The sequence below is a fragment of the Haemaphysalis longicornis genome, unplaced genomic scaffold, assembly GCF_048455015.1.
Source record: "Haemaphysalis longicornis isolate Haplotype H1 unplaced genomic scaffold, Haemaphysalis longicornis Haplotype H1 scaffold_6, whole genome shotgun sequence".
NCBI classification, from domain to species: domain Eukaryota; kingdom Metazoa; phylum Arthropoda; class Arachnida; order Ixodida; family Ixodidae; genus Haemaphysalis; species Haemaphysalis longicornis.
This window is the reverse complement of record NW_027526407.1, coordinates 191,008,676-191,023,291: the sequence shown is the minus strand read 5'-3', so window position 1 is coordinate 191,023,291 and position 14,616 is coordinate 191,008,676.

The following is a 14,616-nucleotide window of genomic DNA, read 5'->3' as shown; positions in this document are numbered from 1 at the left end:
ATTTTGTAGTCCGACAACAAACGGAAAATCGGGCGGAAATTGGATGTAGTTGGGATTCAACTAGATTGTGGTGTTTTCGGATGTAGCACCACGTGGCTATTTTGCATGGAAAGAGGAAGTCGCTGTTTTGAATTGCGCTTTCCAAAACTAAAGCGAAGACCCGGCTGAATCCTTTTTGAAAAGCATTGTAAAATTCTGGAACAATCCCGTATGGTCCTAGTAACTTGTTTCTGTAAGCTGTTTATTGGGATTCTACCTGCGCTGCAGTTATTGGTGATTTGAATAATTTTCCAAAATCATTCAATATCCTCGGGAGCTCGGTGAGAACATCCTGCGGAGCGGGGTCTAATCATACATGTAAATTGAACAGGCAGGATTAAAAGTCCTCAACAGCACGGTGGAGATGGGGAGACCGACGGTGCATTTCAAAGATTCAAAGATTCAAAGATTTTTTTTTCTCAGAAGTACGAGGAGGCAGGCTGGGACTAAAGGCTACAGATCCTGACAGAGGCCCCAGCCCCCTTTGGTACAGTACAATGATGAGGCAGAATCAAACAAGCTAGAAATTTTAAGGTTAGTTACAAGAATACAAGCAACATGTAGAGCACAAGACATTACAGATCAATATGGGAAAGGTACAGTAACGTACATTAGAGTACAAAAGAGTAAAGTAACACAAAATACAAGTGGACAATCAGAGTAGAAGTATGACTGAGTTTTCAAAATAGACAGAACTACAAAACCTGCGCATTAAAAAGGTCGGGACGACATCCACTGCTCTAGTCATTGAATCCGATATTCTCATTTATGTGGTAGCCTTTTGCCTGTGTTTTAAATATGTTTTACTGCATTTGAAGTCAATGTGGTCTCCAACTTTTTTGTGTATGTCGGTGCGTTGAAACAGAGAGGACTGCCAGCTGTAGTTTGTTCGCAGTTTCGGTGTATGTATTTTGGCACATCTAAGAGGGTATATACTGCTATTATTGTTATGTTTGCCACAGAGATTTTCTTTGCGTATAGCTTGTAAAAGCTTCGTATAATAAAGTTGGTCAGCCTAAAGCATACTGAACAAATAGTGGACCCGTTCTGAAGTCGGCATAGTGCCCGTGAAAACTGGTAAAGAGACGGGGAACTCTTTTCTGTAAGACGATCAGCAGTTTGTAATTTTTTTTGTTGTTCCCCATGCTAATATCGCGTAGCAAAGCCTAGAATAGACAAGAGTGTTATAAAGCTGTATTTTCAACCAAAGCGGTATTAAGCCTCTCAATTTGTGCAGAATGCCAATATTTTTTTGAAATTTCATTGCCTTAGTGTTCTATATGAGGATGCCAAGATAATTCTTCATGAAACCACACTCCTAAGAACTTCTGTTCTTTGACTTGGTTGATCATATTCCCCGATATTAAATATGAATGCCTTGATCAATCTTCTTATAATTGGTATAAAAGTGATATAGGTAGTCTTCGATGCGTTTAGCTGTAAGTTATTTTTGTGTAACCAATTTGACAACATTTCTAAATATCTATTTACTTCATTCTGGAGTTCTCTTATACTTCTACCGGAGAAAAATATGTTCTTCTCATCTGCATACATGGCTATCTTGGGTGTTCAAAGTATGTTTGAAATATCATTCACATATAATAATACTAACAATGGTCCCAGCTTTGATCCTTGCGGAACACCCTGTTTTATTGCCAATTAGTCCGATGAAATTTCGTTAAATTAAACAAATTGCTCCCTATTACCTAAATAATTCCTTAATAGGTCAGCCGCTATTCTGCGTATTCTTAAATTTTTTTAGTTTTCTTAGCAATATTTTATGATTGAGAGTCAAATGCTTTTTGTAGGTGCACTAATAGCCCGAGTGTAAATTTATTTCCCTCTATATTTTCTATTATACTGTCCCTAATCTTCAACAGAGCTTCCTGCGTTGACTTGTTTTTTGAAAGCCGTACTGATACGGTGAAATGACCTTGTGTATGTTGAAAAAGTTTGTAGTCTACTATGTATTACATCTTAAAATATTTCTTAAAAGACAGTCAACACAGAGATTGGCCTGTAATTGGACAAGTGGTCAACGCCACCACCTTTGTGAGCTGGCTTAACTCGTGCTGCTTTCAATTTTTTGAGGAACAACTCCACTAGATAATGTCAAATAATAGTAAAAGCTAAAACTTCAATAATTTCACAAAAGATGTATTTAACAGGAAGTGGTACAATACCATCGAGGGCAGATGCGATGCTGTTTTTAAGTTTAAGAATAAAAGTTTGTGCCTCACTCGCGTTGGTCGGACTTAAAAAGATAGAGTATGGGAGTTGTGACTGTTCCAGTATAGCACTAAGTTTATCTTCATCGACCTCCGAAATGTAAGCCCCTGCTTTGATGAAATGCTAATTCATTGCGATGGCCATTTTGGCTGATTCTACCCGCCTACCGTTCAAGCGATGTGGTGGTGGCTGTTGTAGGATCAGGCAGCGTTAGCCTGGCTGGATATGCCGGCAATTGCTCCGCCCAAGCTCCGCCTAATTAGCCAAAAGTAGTGTCCTTTTACCACAAGTTTGCCAGCTCCGTCTCCTCAAGGAAGCTCAGGAAAAGGTGTGACACGTCTCCTCGCAGCATCCAATGTCCCCTTGGAAAGACGACGTGGTCTAGAGTGCTGTGTGGGGCTGCCAGCTTTCGAATCGCTGAGAGCATTGCATTCCGCTCGACATCATGCTCTGGGCAACACATCACGTAGTAGTGTACATGCCCTATCACTGCACATGACAAACACAGAGGCGATCGCGCGAGGCCCACCTTGAATAGCCATGCTGTGGTCTTCGCTGAGCCCGTTCGGATGCGGTACAGCAATGTTGCCTCCGATCGTGTAAGCCCCTTTGTTACGCAAGGCTTGTAATAGAGATTTTCCAAAGACGCGAAATCTTCGGCCACTGTTCACCTAAAGTCGTTCCAGTGATTAGGGGAAACTTCAACTGTCGGTGCAAATTGCAGCGCACTCCGTGCAATCTTATCCGTGGTCTCATTGCCCTTGACGCCAACATGGGATGGAATTCATTGAAACCGCACATTGAAACCCTTGCTGCTAAGTTCTTGCACAAGCCGTAAGGAACGCTTGCAGTCCTTTTTCGTGGGGATCCCACGCTGCAAAAGTTGTAGTGCTGCTTTTACGTCAGTGTAAATTACAACTTCCTGCGGCTTATACGACTTAAGTTTTATCAAAGCAGCCGCGATGGCAATGCACTCAGATTCCGTGGAGGACACCACATGATCCAGGCGTGCTGCCCAGGAAAGCTGGGCATCAGGAATGACATACGCCGCTGCACTAACCCCTCTGTACGAATCGACTGAGCCATCCGTAAAAATTAGAAGGTGATTGGGATAAGTGTTCTCCAAATGTTCAAGAACCAAAAATCTGGCTGCTTCCACTGGCGTGTTTCGCTTGACTCTCATGTGAGGGACATGTAGCTGACACTGCAGGCTCTCGTAAGACCATGCCGGCATTCAGATGGGAAGTTTCCGCGGCCACTGATGGTACAATATTCTCACAGTGTTAAGAGCAGTGTGCGCATGAGAGGCCGTCCTTGATCGAAGCCACCGTATTATTGGTCTTCCAGCATTGGTTTGCCCAAGACGCATTACCTGCTTCAGTAACCTTTGTGAGGCCCTCAAGCGGAGTGTAGCAGACTGGCTCTCCCGTATTACCTTCATGATTGCCGGTCCTAGAGGAACTCCAATTGCTATCCTCAGCCCTTCCCTATGCAATGCTTCGAGATGCTCATACTGGGATTCTGAAGGGGAGATCAGAGGCAAGTGATAAAGAATGCGACTCACAATCAGAGCTGAGTGCAGCTTATTCATCAACGCAGGGTGATTCCCCCACGTAGCTCCAGCAATATTCCTCAAAATATTCAAACGAAGAAGCAGAGCCGAAACACTCATGTCGACTGCCCGTCGCCAATACAGTCTGCAGTCGAACGTGACACCAAGGAACCGCACGTGAGTGGCTTGGCGCATAGACAGGCTGCCCAATGTTAAATTAACACGAGTGGACCATCGCCTGTTCCCAGGGAAAAGAACAAAACAGGACTTCTCGGCCGAGAGCGTCAGTCCGACGTAGGACAAAGATTTTTGCATGGTGTGAACACTCCGTTGAGCCATCACTGCCATTCGCCTATGTTGATATCCGGACAACCAGATGCAGACAACGTCCGCGTACACGGATACTTGAGCTCGTTGTCGAAGTTCCTTTGGTGCCGCAGGTAGCCCAGCCATAGCCACATTAATAGAATAGGGGACAGAACACTACCTTGGGGCACCCCCCTCGGGAGGCTTCTTTTTTTCGCTGAGCACATTCCCCAACCGCACTTTCATTTACCGGTCTGTGAGAAAGGCGTGAACCAAGCGAAGAAGGTTTCCTGACACCCCCATTGCATGTAGTCTGTCCACTATTGCTTGTCTCAGGACAGAGTCATAGGCCTTCGAAACGTCAGAAAACAGAGCTATAATTGAAAGTTCGCGCACTCGGTTGTGTTCGACATAGCTGATAAAATCCAGAACACTATCCTGGGCGCTTAAGCGTCATCGGAACCCAGTCATGCAGTGTGGTAGTTTTTTATAACCATCTAGCCACGAGGGTAGCCACGCACAAACCAGTTTCTCAATCAACGTCGCCACACAAGATGTGGGGGAAACAGGCCGGTATGAAAACACCACCATTCGGTCCTTTCAAGGTTTAAGAACCGGCACCACCCAGGCGAGTTTCCACAAAGAAGGAATGGCACCAGTCTCCCAAATGCGGTTGAAATACCGGAGGAGATCGTTTTTGCGTTCCGTATGCAAATTGAGCAGCATTTTACTGGTGATTTCGTCAGACCTTGGTGAACATCGAGCAACATGCGACTGCATGCTCTTCTTGCGGCCCGTCATCACATTCACTTCTCATATCTTTTTTGAATCGTTACGTATATCCTCGAAGAGGTGTTCATAGTACCTGAGCTTGGCACTTTTCAGGTCGCTCTGAAGTTTGTTTCTATAATTTTTTGAATTCAAGAAGCAGGTTAGGGCAACGGGTTCACACAAAAGAATGATACATTCAGTTTTTCTTTTTACTTAGTTTAATAAGTTGTTGATCTATCCAGCGCATTTGCACCTTTGTGGAATTTCTTGGTTGTGTCGCTTGTTGAAACGCTAAGTCGTAGCACGCAAGTATGTACCTCAAAACTAGGCCATTATCTTTGTTTGAGTCGTTTTGAGCGCATCTGTGCCTTTATCACTGGCGTTCTCGCTGAACACCACGTGATATTGTCACGGGACCTCCCGCGCCGCTGTACGCTCCACTACACCCAGGCAAGTGTAGCGGCCATGTGCGCGCCTTACGCATGCGCAAGAAGTTATAAAAACTCTGGGACATTCACACCAACGCATGTCATCTCGCTTCTCTGTGTCTGCTGCCGATGTCGTCGCCTTCGTCCTCGGCAATGGAGACTGACGAAAAGTGAAATCTGACAACGAATTTGACATTCCTTACTTTCATAAAAAAAGAAGTTTCCACCCATGTGCATCGCCAATACAACTAAGCGAACCACCGTTCTTGAATTATGCATTTATTTACCTTAGCAAGGAATATTTTTTGGAGCCACAAAGAAGTTGCTTAACTGCATTTATTTGCTCTGGTTTCACTCTTTGTAGAGCCACGTGTACAATATCAAGTTACGTGGTATCGTTAATCGTTGTGGGTGTTGCTTACAGCTTCGCTTTCCTGACACATTCACAGGTTTTGAATTCGGTAATAACATGCGCTGCATATTTGTACGAGGGTAAGCGACAGTGAAAAAGAAAACCATACGATGGTTTTTTCTTATTATTGAATTCAAGGCTAAACGAACTAGCCCCTAAACATGCCTTTATTAAAATTCACAGGGTGGATTGGCTCGCATTATTTTTTCTTTTTTTTCGGGGGTATATATTCCGCTACGGAAAAATAAACCATCTAGTTGCTAGACAGCCCCCTGTCTTATCACTGTTCTTTTCCGTTAAGGCGCTGTTTTTCTAATGTAAAGATAAAGCATTGCGTATGAGGGCTGGCTATAACTGCCGTGGTGTGGAGCCCACTAAACAGAGTTTGGTCTCCCCGATGTTTTATCCTTCGTGTTTCACGCCAGTCGTGCTTCGCTGCTTCGCTACCAGAAAACGAAATAACCCGATACAGCCGGTATCAGAAAAGAAGCAATAGCGTAACGATATTCGCTTCGTATGGATGGTCGAATTTGAGCGGCAGGAGGCAGGCAGAAAATTGAAGCACTCGGGACGAAGCACGCAGAAGGTACGAAGCCTGCGGGGCCAATCTTTTATAAGCGACGTCCTGGGAACCATGAACGCTGACGCGAGGCCAGGACACGCAGAAACATTCCATCAAGAACAAGTTTCGCGCTTGAGCATGGTTCATTACTGCCGCAAGGCAAAAGCCATAAGTCCCCACTCTGCGGAAAACCTTACTTTTTGTGATTGTCGTTCGGTAATGGAAACAACCGGTCCACTCAAAGTTATTGAACATCATGCGCGTGTGATCATTTACGTTTGAACCCGGGCTGCGCAGAGCAGCTTGGTTCAATTTCCAACTGTGCTGTTCCGAATCGTTGCAAAGGCCAAACAAAGAATGGTGTTAAGAAGAAAACGAGAGTTTTTGAGGGGCAACACAAACTCGACATAAAATGTACAAAACTAATCATTTTAAGCGTACAGTATTTGTCACAATTCTGGGGGCCAAGCCGGAAACGCGGAGATTGCAAAAAATTCAATGTACGCGCTTTCGTCTTGAGCGAGGCTGAAATTTTTAGGCAAGAAAGCTAGAGAAAAGACCTTTATTTCTTACTGCCTTAAAATATTTTTTTCACATTTAATATTAAAAACGAATATTTGAATTCTTTATGGTCGAGAAGGCTTAGGATGGCCCACAAAATTTTGACGAAGGGTGTACATACGCACAGCTTGTCAACTCAACGCCGTAGAAGGTGACAACAACCGGTCACACTAGCCACTCAGCATCTTGATAATTCGGAAGCTGTGGCGTGTGCAGTCTTGTTCTTTTCGTTCACAGGGCTGTAACACAGAGACGCAAAATCGGTGAAAGATCGGCATACACATCACAGCAAGAAAGAGGGGGATGAGTAATTCGTGTTCGTAGATAAACAAATATTAGGCGACAAAAGCGATGGAAAGGCGATGTTGAAACGAAGAATTTATAAGTGCTACTAGTTTTTCATTTTCATAGCAAGTGATCTGAGAGCCGATTAGAATGATTGGTGCTAGTATACGAGCAACGCAGCGCAAAAAACGACCAGGAACGACAAGAAGGCTAGTTTTATTCGGGGTCGAGAATTCTAAAGACGAAAAATCCAGGACTAAGTTGTACGCCTGAATGCGTCAGACCAATTCCGACAGGAATAGAAAAAAAAACCACTAATCCTGTGAAGAAGCACGCAGTCCGCCCGTCACACCAAATTCTCAATACAACCTGTAGATGGTACGTTTCAGGATATGCGTTGAGGTCCCTGCATCACATTGAACAGCCGTTGGTAAAATGAAGGAATCAGCCACCTGGGAAAAGCAAACACGAAGCTCTCACCACATCCATGACTGCGGCGTCTGCTGAAATATTTTATTTGCAGCAGATAATGAGGCCCGGAGTTCGATATTTCCTGCAGCATATACGAAGATACTAAAGTGGGGCAACACTTTAAATAATCAGAAAAAGTCCGGGTTCTGTGCGTGCTTATTGAAAATACTAACTACTTGATGATTTTTTTTACTCACAGCTGCTTGAGACCGGTCACACACATTCCTAAGCAATGTAACGGGTTCCCTACCACTCCGCAGAAACATCCGGCAAACAGCGCGCACAACCCCATCCCCTCCAGAGTATACTCCCGTTGCCTTAATTCTCTATCCCGGCCACTCTCGAGAGAACAGGTGTAAAAACATTTCAGTCAACTAGCGGCGTATATAGACCGTTCCATCGGGCGAGGCGGAAACCTACTCTCGCACTCAGCGGTCGTGGCGCACGAACCGCCTTTCTCCCTCTCTGGAGTGTGCGCGCCGATCACGGCCGGCCTGGCGCGGCTGCTCCTTCGCCTCGACTACGCTTTGTAGGCATCGCGCGGTTGGCTGTACCAGTAATTTACACAATATTTTAATAAAATACTTTTAATAAATAAGCTTGTGAGTTGCGCCCGTTGAGATTTTTGGCAATTTTGTTCTGCTGAGCTCTTTCTCTACACCTACTTTGGAATTGTGGCAGAAAATTCTTATTCCTTCTTTCCAATCTAAAATGGGTCACTGAAACTTGCCTGGGCCGAAGATGGTATTTTTTCCATCTCCACCGTTGCTGTGGTCACACTGCGGCTTACCCAGCTCCAAGTATTACACGGGCTAGCCTTGGGGATCTTCACAGTGATTTCTGCCTCCCTAAGATGTCCTATTTTCCAGGCAATCTGAGGGGAGAGGTAGTGGGTTATTGAAGGGGATTCCGCCTCCCCTCTTCCCCCATCCCCGACTCGGGGAAAGTAAAGTTGTTCACTCACTCACTCCAGACTATTATCCAAATGTGATGTCTCTTTGCCAGCAACATCAAACTAAGCAACGCAAAAGCGAACGCTTGTCTGGTTGCCAAACTGCGGACGCCTAATAAGTCCTCATATGACGCTCTCAAGAAGCCGTGTTGCCTATTTTATTTATGTTGTACATTAGTATCCGGGCAGCTGCAGAGCATCTTGGAATTCTAAACAGAGGAAGTTTTGTTTATAAATGGCGGCAGTTGCGGCTGAGAGTGAGGTCTTAATATATCGATGAGATTTTATACAAACTATATAATATGCCAAATGCTAAGTTCACACAAAACTACCTGTATTACCCCCTGCAGGGATATGAAGCCAGAAGTCTGTTACGCTGACACGCGCTTTCGCTTGTTGCCCATTCTCGTCGAGCGTATCGCGGTTAGATCATGTTAACAAACATTAGTTCTTGAAGTAAAGCGATCAAAATACCAGCTATACGCGATCCCGGGCACGCACACGCAAGCAAACAAAATGTGACGAAATAATGCAAACTTATGTTCGACCGGGCATCATTTACGCATCGCAGAACACGCTATCTCGAGGCAAATTTCAGGTTCACCGTCGCCCCAAAAGCCACCCATTTAAGCCACATCGCTTAAACTGGTCCTATGCACCAACATTCTCATTTGAAGTATATTACAGAAAAGGACGTATAACGCGCTACAGCCAAAAATTCACCGAGACGCCGCTAGCGCCTATGCGCCGGGAAGAAAACGCCCAAGCCAGCGAATGGACCCGCTTCCAGACGGCGCTGCACACGCAAGATGGCGGCACCCTCTTTGAAGTAGTCTATATCGCATAAACACAAATAAATTTAACCTACCGTTTTATATTTGTGTTTTTGTTTTTGGTGTTTTGTGTGTTTGCTTTTAGTGTTTTGCGCGTCTTTTTGTTGTTTTGGTAATTTATGTGGGTTGCTTCTGTTTTTTTGTGTGTGTTTGTTGTTTTGATAATTTGTGTAGTTTTATTTTTGGTATTTTTGTATTTATTGTTATGGTATTTTCTGTGTATCGTAATTTTGGGGTTTGTGTGCTTTTGGTGTTTTGTGCGTCTTTTTGTTGTTTTGGTATTTTGTGTGGGTTGTTTTTGCCGTTTTGTGTGTGTCTGTTGTTCTGATATTTTGTGTAGTTTTATTTTTTGTACTTTGTGTGTTTGTTGTTTTTGGTATTTTCTGTGTTTCGTATTTTGGGGGTTTTGTGTGTTGTTTATTTTTGAAATTTTCGTGTTTGCAACGGGCGGCCTGCATGCGTGTTTGGGCTCTGTTTCCCCGTGCGAACATTTTGAGGAAGATTGCTAAAGCTAAGTGGGGGAATCTCCCTGCGTCCATAATTAAGCTGCACTCAGCTCTGATTGTGAGTCGCGTTCTTTACCACATGCCTCTGATCTCCCTTTCAGAATACCAGTATGAGCTCCTTGAAGCGTTGCATAGGAAAACGCTGAGGACAGCAATTGTAGTTTCTCAGGGAGTGGCGAACGGGAAGGTCATACGGGAGAGCTAGTCTGTTACACTCCGCTTGATAGCGTCACCGAGCTTACTAACGCAGGTTGCGTCTAGGGGAAACCAGTACTGGAAGAGCAGTAATAAGGCGGCTTCGAACGAGGACGGCTTCTCATCCGCACACCGCTCTTAGCACTCTGAGAATACTATGTAATCAGCGGCGTCGTAAACTTCCCATCTTAATGCCCCCATAGTCTTAAGAGGGCGTTCAGTGTGAGCTACATGTTCCTCACTTGAGAGTCAATCGAAATACTCCCGGGGAAGCAGCCAGATTTTTTGTTCTTTCACATTTGGGGAACTCTTATCCCAATCACATTCAAATTTTTACGGATGGTTCAGTCGATCCGCAAAGGGGGTGTACTTCAATGGCGTATGTCATTCGTGATAAACAATTTTCCTGGGCAACATGCCTGGATCAGGTGGTGCCCACCACCAAAACTGAATTCAAATGACACACAACGACCAACCTCATCACCACATACATTCATTTTACGCTACGGATGCCCTGGAATATTATTCACCAACAGCGCTTCGTAAATTCCAGCAAAACTGAAGGAAGGCGCCGAGGGCGAGTGCACCATTCTTTCAGCCTTGGCCATACAGCCTTGGCGGGTAAGATTCAACTAACAGCCGGAATCTGGGTATCTGCGTATTATAAACCAGCTCCCATTCCTTTGAAGCTTCTTTTTAAATATCTTATTAGGAGATTTCAACGCACCTGGGAGCCCTTATCAGCACGTCACTGCTTTTAAGAAAGGTGGTGTTTGTCTCTATAAAAAGTTTTTATTATCATTTTCTTATAACTGGTTAAAATATCGTGCATAACACCGCAAGGCATGAGCAGCATAGAAACTCCCTGTAAGTAACGTAAAAAAAATCGTCAGCCAAAACTCGGCCGTCAAAGTGCAACGCGTTTTTTATTGCCGGTTTTTATCAGCAAAAAAGCCAACGTCACTTCCTAAGCAAATACTCTAAATTCTTATGGTAACAAGAAGAAAAAATAGACGCCTCTTTCTAACGATGGAGATGGCTGAATACCAAACTTTCTGCAGAGGGATGCGGCGTTAGTGTCTAAGTTTAGACTTTGTCTCCCAAGCGTTTGGAAATTTTGATCGCAGCTGCTTTGACTTTGACCCTTCGCCATTTAATATCCAAGACAATTGCTTCGATTTAAACCATGGTCGTCGTTGAAGGAGTTTATGATCTTTTCTTTCCAAATGCTAACTTCCTCGATGATGTGGTAATGACGCAGTTGAACAGATTAGCGTAATGACGCCGTTTATACATTTTCAATACTGACTGCGGGAGCTGTTTTTTCTTTTCCTTCAGGCAATGTAGCCCTCCCTTATTCAGGTTTGCTTCCTGTAGTGCGTTTTCAATGCTACACATGCCCTCACGGAGACATGTCCTGCACAGCTCGATTATCCTGCTGGCCACCGAACGTTCTATTTTATCCCTCCATGGTGTTACTGGCCTTCCCCTTCTACTAGGCCCGTCCCTTGGTATAAACTGTGTAATCCTACACACTAAGAAAAAAGGGAGTTTCCGTGACGCTCTTTTGGGGGTATTTACTCGCCACAGAAATGACTCTTCCACGGCCCCCTTTCGCTAAGTCACAATACTCCTAATGAAAGGGTGCCATGCGGACTCCATCACAGTAGAGTTACAGTAAAGTATTGGTTACTACCTTCTTAGAGTCAGCACTGACTGCCACGACCCTAATCTAATAAAGAAGAGTCAAATAATTCTTTCAGATGATCATCGCGACACTAACAAGAGTTGTGAGGACGCGCCTTTTATGAAGGCTCCCGTGATGCTAATGGCGAGAGTCGTGGAACTGTATGGGTGACCGTCCAAGAGATGGTCAATCGCACTGCCAGCGGAATCATTGCAGTAATGCGCAGCTCTGACGTAGGTGGTCAACACATACCCCCTGGTTACCCTTATTGTAAGAGAGTCAAATGATTGTTGCTTTATGACCACTTTTCCATTTTGAGGAGGTACAAATCTCATGGCAGCTAGTCAAGTGAGTCTGTCACCTTGTCAAACAAACGTATTCACCGTAATCAGTAGTAGACTTATCTGGTTTGTGTGGGAAACATTACCTTACCTCATATAACTGCAATTTTAGCCCAGGTGCATGCAGGTTCATTAGCTGTTTCATACGAGTACAGCAAAGCCAATCAAAAGTATTTGAAAATTATTTTATTACAAACGAATGTGACATATATTTGAAATAAAAGGCTGCTTAGGGTATCACTGCTGTTTAACTTACAAAATAAAACAGCAAATAGCCTAAAAATATTACCGATACACCAAGCACGCTTCAATGTTTGCTATGGTTTGTCACAACAAGCCATAGCAAACAGTGATACAGTGTTTGAAACAGTGAAATAGTGGTAGACTAACGGGAATATTAAATCACAACAGCAAGTTTTTTTGTTAACCAGCTTTGCATACCGGCAGGTGCAAAGTAAAAGTGGTGTGAAATTTAATTGCAATAATTTTAAAGGCTTCTTTCGAGCTTGCTGTTTTTCTAATGTAGACTTGTTACACAAGAAGTCCATGAAGTCAATCCGGAAATCTTCACAGGCCGTTCATAACCATTGCAAGGTGTCCTCGGGTCCTCCCTCTCGCACCAGGCCTTCTCTCGGACCTGCCAGTAATATCAATGAAAAGAAATTGAACGATAAGACAAAAGCAAAGATATATTGTAGCCAGCACAGTAAAATTATTAACGACAGGCTAACTGCCAAGTGCCTGACAGAAAAGAGGGCGAGGAACACACCTCTTGCCATTATATTTCCTTGCTTCGCCATTCTCCTTTTATTATAAAATGTTTGGTACGGGGGAACATATGTATAATGTATCAAACTACTTATGGACACCCCAGAAATGCAAAGGCTTCAAAACTATTGCATCAGTAAAGAGGATGTTACAGCTCCAGCGAGGGAGACTAAGAATGTAGAAGTTGAAAAATCTGCTACTCCTTACTTTTGAATGTATAAAAGTATCTATGTAAAGCTTAAAAGCAGCAAGAGTAATAAAGCAGTAAGTGTGGTGAGACACCTGCTGCACAAAGGCAATGCTCCATACTGCAAAAAGAGGAGATATACAAAGTGTAACTGAACCTGTTCAGTAAAACCATTAGGCAAGTTGGTACACAGTTCCTAAAAAGTCAAGTCCAAAGCACATGACAAAGAAGATGATAGGGCAAGCACTTACTTGCAACTGAGTTTATTGAACCCATCCTCTTAAATAACACCCTTTAATAGTGGGCCGCACAATGGTAACAAAGAAATCATAGCGAAGTTTTTAAATATTTAACTTCATTGCCATATAGGTTCACTGTGCTCCTTTTCTTGATATAATCAAAATCCACGAGCTCCCAAATCAGTGCTTTAGCTACTTTCTAGAAGTCAAACTTCACTCAAGAAAGGCTTGTACTTGCATATTTCGAAATGAGTGGAAATCCTCATTGCCAAGAGACAAATAGGGTATCGACTTCTCTAGATGAGAAAGAAACATCGTAGATCAACGTCCAATCCCTACGAAAAATCCGCTGGGCTTGCTGCTTCTTGAGCTTTTCTTTTACTTTTATGCTTGATAGCAATTTGCCTGCACATTCAATGTACACTTAGCTGATTATTGTCACACTTTTTTTAAGTTATTCAACAAGACTACTGATAATTTTTACTCTGCATGCACTGTATGCACCCCGTTTAGTTTTTTCCTTCAACAGCTGTTCTTAAGTGAAAGCATGAAGCAATAAATATTGCTTACACTTCTAGTTATCACGATCAAACTTAATATTGATAGGAAAAAGTCTAACTTGTCAGTACAAAGGGCACCACTGCCTTGTTTTGTGCCTCGATTTCTTTGTTTTCATTGGCCATAAGAAAGAAATTTTAAAACTTGTCTACTTCAAATAATGTCAACGTATTTAGTTTCCGTAGACCTAGTTTTTCCTTTTCATATCATTCGATTTTGCACAAAACTTGTTCCGAAGTTTCTGATGCACTGGACGGGCTTTTCTGCACAAATTGCGAGCGATGCAGTCAAGCTGACACCACAGCCTTGATAGGAGAGGTCACAATAATTAATTTCCTTATCCCAATTTGTTTACTTTGGATGTCCAACTTGTTCTCGAGTTTCCCCAGCTCTAGAGGGGCTCCTCTGCACATCTTGAGAGTGATGCAGTAAAGCTGACAAAAAAAAAGTTGGGCTCTACTCTTTTGTTACCGGATAAAATTGACCATCTTTAAGGGCTCTTAATAAAACTTTTTTTTCTGCTAAATGTGTTCGTTAGGCACATAGGGCAGTAGCGAAAAATGCGGATTATTCAACGCCCTTCCTAACACCAGTTGTATAATGTTTCCATTAAAACTGATTGATAAAAAAATCGAAATCATAATTTTTGTCAATGTAAACAAAAATAAAAAGAAGTTCTTTATAACAAACCACGAATAGTGAAAAAAAATGAGGATACAGATTTTGAAGAATGA